The sequence below is a fragment of the Nicotiana tabacum genome, chromosome 3 (genome assembly GCF_000715075.1).
Source record: "Nicotiana tabacum cultivar K326 chromosome 3, ASM71507v2, whole genome shotgun sequence".
Lineage (NCBI taxonomy): Eukaryota > Viridiplantae > Streptophyta > Magnoliopsida > Solanales > Solanaceae > Nicotiana > Nicotiana tabacum.
In genome coordinates, this window is record NC_134082.1 from 74,353,058 (window position 1) to 74,361,410 (window position 8,353).

The following is an 8,353-nucleotide window of genomic DNA, read 5'->3' on the forward strand; positions in this document are numbered from 1 at the left end:
AAGAAAGAATGGAAAAGAAAAGAGAGAAAAAAAGAAAGAGAAAAATAGAAAAGAAAAAAGCAAAAAAAAAAAAAGACAAAGAAAAGAAGAGAAGAGCCGACGAAGGGAAGTTTCTCAAATTTTTACCTCTATTTGTCTTGTTAATATGCATAAAGTCATGTCATTGCTCTTTACATTTTCCTCCTAGGGTAATATGTCCTAGTCTGATGGATTTTCCTTCCAATCGAAATCTTAGTCTGATGAATTTTTCTCCTAAGATAGAAGACCTAGTCTGATGAACTTTTTCCTAGGATAAAAATCTTAGTTTGATGAATTTTCTCCTAAGGTAAAACCTAGTCTGATGAACTTTCTCCTAGGATAGATGTCTTAGTCTGATGAATTTTTCTCCTAAGATAGAAAACCTAGTCTGATGAACTTTCTCCTAGGATCAAAATCTTAGTCTGATGAATTTTTCTCCTAAGATAGAAGACCTAGTCTGATGAACTTTCTCCTAGGATAGAAATCTTAGTCGGATAAATATTTCTCCTAAGATACCAAAAAAAAACAAAAAAAAAAGAGAAAAAGGACCTAGTCTGACGAATTTTCTCCTAGGATATTTTAAAAAAAAGAAGAGGAAGTCTGGATTTTCTAAAAAAAAAAGAAAAAAAAGGGGTCAATTTTTAGATTTCTTAATTTATCAATCTTTAGTTTTCTCGAAATCAGGGGTCCCGCCTTGGAGAATAGGGTCAATTTTTACTTTAGTCAAGCGTAGTTTATAGTTTTCCGCAAGTTCAATCTTAAATCTAGGAGACGCACTTCCTAGTTTGGTTCATTCAGGTTTTATTTTTAGCAGACGTATTGGCTAGACAAAGGTTTTTGGTTTTACTCATAGGAGACACACATCCTAGTCTAGTCTTTAGTTTACTCTCATCATTGCATCAATAGTATAAGTGGTTTACAATATTGCTAACAACCCACAAATCTTACTAGTGCAAACTGGGGCGGAAAATTTCGTTTGCTTTGTTTGTTTTGATTTGGCGTCCACCTGGAGAACAAGGGAAGACAGTTCAAGTTTCAAGGGAAGACAATTCAAGTTTCAAGAGAAAGCAGTTCCAAAGGAAGACAGTTCAAGTTCAGCAATCAGGCGCCCACCTGGAGAACAAGGGAAGACAGTTCAAGTTTCAAGGGAAAATAGTTTTGAAGGAGGACAGTTCAAGTTCAGCAATTAAGCGCCCACCTGGAGAAAAAGGGAAAATGGTTCCAGTTTCGAAGGAAGACAGTTCAAGTTTTGGCAATCAGGCACCAACCTTGGAAACAAGGGAATTCACTTCAGAATGCAATTCAAGTCAGCCACAAAAGAAGCTCGCAGCAAGAATGTGAGTCAACAATCCGAGATGATCAACGGAAGTTCGCCACAATCCAGAATAAAAAAAGAAAGAAAAGAAAAGCAAGAAGAGAATCCAAATGCAGAAGATGATGAAAGATGTGAGCTACTCAAGACATGGCTGAGGTCACAAGCACTGCATGTCCGGTCTTGATCCGAAGGAACCGTGGAAGATTGAGCTAACACCCGCAGCTAACAAGTATCAAGATTCAGATCAGTCCACATGAAGAACCAACCAAGACTCAAGATCAAACTTCAGAAGATTCATAGATAGGAATCTTTTAACTCGTAGCTTGTAGGCTTTGTTAGACTTTTCAATTTTGATTTTTGATGTAATAATAGGACCGCGGACCGAAACCTTGACGGCACCTCGACCGGATCTCCACCTCGGCATACTTCATCATCTCACTCACATCTGAACTACACGTGGCCTGATTCCTTTATAGCCAAGGATATGTAGGCAGCTCAGATACCAGGGCTCGGTCACATTCCCCTTTTCTCTTAGTTTTTGGTCTCCTTAAATAAGGGTCGGGTCAAAAAAACCTATCTAGTCGTTCTTTGTCCGAAAACGCTTCGCGTTTCCAGTCAAAGAGGGGCAGCTGTAGACATGTGATTTTTGACCCTCCCCAAGATTTTTTATATTTTAGCACGTAAATATTTAATTTAGGCCTAATACAGCTATTTTAAATAATCTTGACTCTTTTACTTTATTTCATCACAAAAAATGAAAATTACAAAAAATATTTTAGTTTACGTATCTTTCGTAAATTTAAATAAAAAATATACAAAATAGTACCTTATATTTATTTTTATATAATCTTGAAAACACAAAAAATAGTTTTATGTTTTATAGTTTAGTTCAATTAATTAAAATTAATTTTATATTTTTATATTATAATTGTACATAGTTTTAGAAGGAGGAATTAGTTTTAGGTTGGTTTATCCCGTCTTTATAAATCCTGTAGTCCATTTCTCTAGACTTTGGCCCAATTCCCTAGCTCATAATTCCTAGGCTCATACCCTTAACCTAATCTCTACCCCTATATAATAGTACCTAATACCTAAATATGGACACTCTATTGCACACAATCAGCCGTTTCTATTATTTTGAGACCTAAAAAAGAGACTAACGCCTGCAGCTTTTGGCAAGAGAGACCCTATCGTCCTGCATCTCCTTGTTCAATTGGCATTTGAGAAAAAACAATATAGAACCCTACCCCCATCGTTCTGCTTTTTCTTCTCCAAGAGGAGCACCGCAGACCCTTAGAACAGACCCCTCTTCTCTCTTCTACAAAGCCTCCCACCGTTCTTCAACCAAACAAAAAAAAAACAACGACCTCCCTGGTCGTCTTCTTTATCAAAAAAGCTCCAAGAGATATACACCCAAGGAAGCAGTAGTTGCACCCAAACAACCACATCAGTTTTGTCTCATCTTCAACCATATATGCAGATACAGTATATGGGAAACGGAGGAGGGAACGGAGAAGAGAAACAAAGGAAACCGGATAGAGGGAGTGACAAAAATAGAACAAAGGTTTGGGGTTTTTGGTTTTGCTTCTGATTTTCACTTTTCTGATTTCATCTTAGTTCATTGATATTAAAAAATAATTTCAGTTGATTTTGGCTTTGTTTCTGATTTCAAACTCGAAAATATAATGAAAATTCTAGATCTTCTTTTGGTCTTGGCTTTCGAAACGGAGTGGAGTTGAAATAGGTGTTCGATCGTAGAAGTTGCCATCCGAGAGGTGAGGCAGTCCAGTCAGGGATTCGATGAGGTTCCGTCGAGGTTCGATTTAAGATCATGGCTCTTTGTTTCCGATTTGAGATCTGTCCGGCATCTATTGGTTCAAGCTTCAGTTGTTTCGAATTTGGGGTTGTAGCATTTGCTTGATTTCTATCCGTGTAATATTGGGAATTTCATCTAATGAAAGTTCAATTCTGTTTTTGCTTCCTTCACATTTCAAAAAGTGATGTTCCATTTTTGAATTAGCTAAGATTTGTGTTCAACGCCACCACCGTTCAAGCGCAATCGAAGCTCGAGTTCGTTGATTCGAGTCCCTGTAGCGATTTGTTGCTGTTTTCGGTCAAATTGTCATTGTCGGATTCATGTGTGCCTACTGATTTTCATATAGCAAAAGAGTCGTCTTTAACAGGTTCATACCTTTTCCTTGACTCAATTTGGATTATGGTAAGATAAGCTTTAGGAGAGTCATTAAAGGATTAGGTAAATGAACAATGACTTCTGGGACTGTGTTTAATTTCGTCTTGAATTAGTTTACTTTGTATTGATTGCATCTTGTCTGAATTCCATCTCCTAGAAATGTTTCCATTCAAGTAAGGATTAGATAGTTTGGATCTCTATCATTGTGGTGAGTTTGCATTAATATGTTAAATAGGCATGGGAAGGTCAACTACAACACTATCCTTGTGAGCTTGTTATGCATCTGATTGTTTCACTTGGGAATCTTAAACGCTAGGTGCCATCTAGCTGATCCTACATGCTAATTGAGGCTTTGTTGCATTGATATGTTAAAGTAGGTAATCTATAGTAAAATGGATGTATTGGTTTATGTGATGCCTGTTTAGAATTAGAATTGTACAAGCTAAAGACTAAATTAGGTGGTGATAAAATCTTTAAATGGCTTTTCTTAATCGTTTTGATTCACCCTTTCCTTGCTCAATCATTTGATGGCATTCCGTAGTTGTTACCTCTTAAATGTCTTTCAGTTTGAATTCACTATTTTGATTTTGTCAAATATGAAATTATGCGGATGACTGTAGGGTGTTGGAAAAATGGGGTAAATTAAGGAAGTCAGCATGTTATTGTCACTCAACTTTCTTTTATTTTATGTTGTAATTATCCTACTGTTTCGATTGTTAGGAGTATGCTTAGGCCGTTAATGTTGATAAGCATTCGTAGTTTGCTTTAGGTATATAATTACAACATCACCACTACGGGTACGGTTCCGTGGCGTAGTTGTAATACTTAGTTTCAAATTTTAAATATGAATATCCGTAGTTCATTTTGTTGAATGTCTTCTCCTTTAATAGAAATCGAGGCATGCCATTTAGCTGAATTCCCATGGCCCTCGCAAAACTTGAAAGTGCGCAGTTGCTTTAGGCGCGTTATTTTAATAATTTACTTTCCTTAAACTCGGGTGTGCATTTCATGTGACCCAAATCCAAATCCTAACAATGTTGGATAAAATATGTCGCAGATCGTGGGTGCATTTCATGTGACGTGATCCAAAAACGTGTTTTGTATAATGTTGAAATCTTTCTAAAAAATATTTAAATAAAAGCGGTTATAAAGTTAAAGTTGAACCGTAGGCTAAAACATGTATTAAAATCAAGTAAATAGGCCAAATATAACAGTTGAGCGACCTTGCTAGAACCACGGAATTCGGGAATGCCTAACACCTTCTCCCGGGTTAAAAGAATTCGTTACCTAGATTTTTGTGTTCGCGGACTGTAATACAGAGTCGATCTTTCCTCGATTCGAGATTTGAACCGGTTACTTGGGACACCATAATTATCCCAAGTGGCGACTCTAAATTTTTCATAAATAAATAATCCCATTTCGATTGTCACTTTAAATTGGAAAAAACTCCCTTATATACATCCTTTCGGGGTGTAGTGAAAAAGGAGGTGTGACAGCGCTTAGGCTCTTACGTGTCTGGTCGATACGACCTCTAATGTAGGCTTTATTTTTCTCTCGCTAAAGACTTTTTGAAATTTTTGTGTCCGCCCGACTCTTCGACGGTTCAATAAGAACCTCGATTGTGAGCCGTTATGCAGCGATAAATAAGCACCTCGGGAGGTTTTGCTCGATGGCTTAATTGTTTTGAAGCCTGTTGTTTAGAGCTGGCATGGTTGAAGCTTTTTACTTAATCGAGGGTAGCCTTATTAACCGATTCTTTTTGAAGTATTTTCAAAGTTATTTAAAGGCCTGTCAATTTATAGCGACGATCGGGCATCCCCGAGTCGCGTGAGTTTGGTCGGAGCCTTGTGACCATAGTCATTATGTTTGGTCATAGTCTTTCAGTCCTCGAGTGAAGTAGTTTCGGCGTTTATATCGAGGGTATGCCTTTTTAGGGGTTTTACAAGTTCGAATATATAGCCTTAACATTAAGATCGGGATGATGCCTTTTGCAAGGTCTTATAAATTTTAACATGCCTTACTTGAGGTCTTATAGATTTGGTTACTTGGTACAAATATAATTCACGCCTTGCTTGAGGTCTTACAAATTTGGTATTGCCATATGAAGGTCTTACGAGCTTGAGGTTGCCCACATGGGGTCTTATAGCCTCGGGTTTTCGACAAATCGAAGGGGTGACAGTCGGCGATAATTGAGGCATCGAAAGTTTCTTGGCTCTGGAGCCGTTCCTTGTAAACTTGGAATTGCCTCATTGAGGGCTTACGAGTTTGAAGTTTTCGACCTGGAGGTCATATGGCTTCGAGTTTTTGACGTCCGTCCCCGAGTGTTTGGGAAATTTTTGGCTTTGGAGCCGTTTCTTGTAAAAAATAGTAGACTTCCTTGAAGCGTAAAGCGTTTTGATGGAGGAAAAATATTCTTTGATTACTTGTCACAAGTATACATGTTTTCGTTGTCAAGGGTTCGGTTATTCTATGTGGACACGGTTCGTTCGGCCATTTGGCCCGATATACTATTTTCCTATTGAGGCCCTTTTTGGCACATTCTTGACTTCTCCGAGGAGGTGATCTCCCAAGGCGATGCCCCCCAGTATTCGAGGTTGATTGAAGAGAAGCCTTGAATATTTCTTGAGTTCTTCTTGGGTAGCATATATGTGTTGCCTCGTTAAAAACCTTGCCGGTAAAACCCTTCTTGGGATAATATCTGATCAAAGGAAAATAGTGCAATGCATGCTTTAAAACCTAAGGTCTTTGAGCTGGACAACGCTTCGACTATTCTGATTGGACACCTGCACAAAGGTTTGTGTAAGATGTAAATAAAAAGGGAGATGGTTATACCTTAGTGGTGATGGCGCTTTGAGCCTCGATATGCTTCAAACGTTTGCTCTGGGGATGCGGCACGGTCCTTTGCATATTTTATTTGGGTGTAGCCAAGAATGTGTCTCGTGATTGCTACTTCACTGTTTGCTTATCCTTTGGCTCCTTCGACATTGAAGGTGTCGATGTCGGTACCATATCGTGCACCGCAAACATCTTCCTCGCTGCATGTTGTTCACCATACATTTGTTTTTTATTCCGTCCTTCATCAGAAAATTCGTCATTTGATGACGGTTGATAGTACTACTCTCATGCAGTGTATCCATGGCCTTTCGAGCAAGGCGTTGTACCTCATGTCTCCTTAGATGACATGAAATTTGACATTTTGGGTCGTGCCGACCACGTTGACTAGGAGGGTGATTTCCCCTTTTGTTGTTTCGCTCGCCATGTTGAATCCGTTGAGGACTCGAGAGGCAGGCACGATCTGGTCAAGCAGTCCGAACTACTCCACCACCCTTGACCTGATAATGTTGGCCGATATACCTGGATCCACATGCACACGCTTAATTTGAAATGTATTCCCAAGAAAAGAAATTACCAAGGCATTATGAGGTTGAGACAGGGCCTCAATGTCCTCGTCATTGAATGTGAGAGCATCCTCGGGTATATAACCCCGAGTTTGCTTCTCCCTAGTGATGGATATTTTAGTTCTTTTGACAATGGGTTCCCGCGGGATGTCGATTCCTCCAACGATCATGTGGATGACATGTTGCGGCTCATCTGTTTCATTTTTCCTGTTCGCCACTCTTTCTCAGAACTAATTTTTGGCTCGGTCACTAAGGAACTCTCGGAGGTGCCCTTTGCTAAGTAGCCGGGCTACTTCTTCTCGGAGCTGTCTGCAATCGTTGATCCTATGATCGTGTGTGCCGTGAAATTCGCACACTAAGTTAGGGTCCCCCGCGACGGATCTGATACTACAGGTCTTGGCCACCTAGTGTCTCTGATTCTACAGATGGCAGATATGATGTCCGAAACGTCAACGTTGAATTTGTATTCAAACAATCGGGTGCCTTCGTCGGTGTTGTGTGTCTGTCGAATCCGGCTCTACTTACAGGTCCCCGAGGATTCTAACCTCGATCTGTCCTTCGATCACTTTGGGGTATATTACGCCTTGGGTCATTTCTCCTTTCTTCGATTTATGGTTGGTACCTTTCCTTGTTTGGCTTTGGCTCCTTTTCTAGGAGTCTTCTTGGATATACCGAGCCCGAGGAGGCTCTCAGTTGGTCGTCCTCGACCATAATCTTCGATTGATATCGGTTGTGGACATCCGACCAAGTCACAACGTTATTCAACCAATTTCTGCTTGGATGAAGGCCTAGCTCAGTCATCGGAGACTAGTGGTAATTCCATCCGCTCCATTTGAAAGCGACATACGAACTCCTACGGTATCTCATTTTCCATTTGTTTGATTTTGAAGACGTCAGATTTCCTTGTAGCCACCTTGATGGCACCGGCATATGGCTTTATGAAGGAATATGCCATCATGGCAAATGATTCTATCGAATTCAAAGCTAGGTTGTGATACCACATCATGGCCCCTTTCGAAAGTGTTTCTCTAAAATTTTTTAGCAGTACGGATTCGATCTCTTTGTCCCTCGGGTCGTTGCCCTTCACCGCACAAGTGTAAGCAGTGACGTGCTCATTTGGGTCTGATGTTCCGTTGTACTTCGGAAGATCGGGCATTCTGAATTTCTTCGGGATAGACTTTGGAGCGGCATTTTGTGGGAATGGCTTTTACATGAACTTCTTTGAATCTACACCCTTCAGGATCAATGGTGCGCCCGGAATCTGATCGACCCTTGAATTGTAGGTCTCTACCTTTTTGTCGTTGGCTTCTATCTTCTTTTCGCCCGGTTCGATCCTCTTTGTGAGGTCCTCAAGTATCTTTATGATGGCGGGGTCGGCTGTTGACCCGTTGTTGCTTGACCTTTCTGGTACCTGTTCAGCTTGAGGAGCTG

General features: G+C 40.0%; 1 long non-coding RNA gene across 1 annotated transcript; it reads left to right on the forward strand.

Moving 5' to 3' along the window:
- The first annotated feature begins 2,416 nt into the window (after positions 1–2,416).
- On the forward strand, positions 2,417–3,313 carry LOC107832481 (uncharacterized). The gene is made up of 2 exons (XR_001658582.2): positions 2,417–2,897; positions 3,032–3,313. It is a non-coding gene; the product is annotated as an uncharacterized LOC107832481 (long non-coding RNA).
- The last annotated feature ends 5,040 nt before the right edge of the window (positions 3,314–8,353 follow it).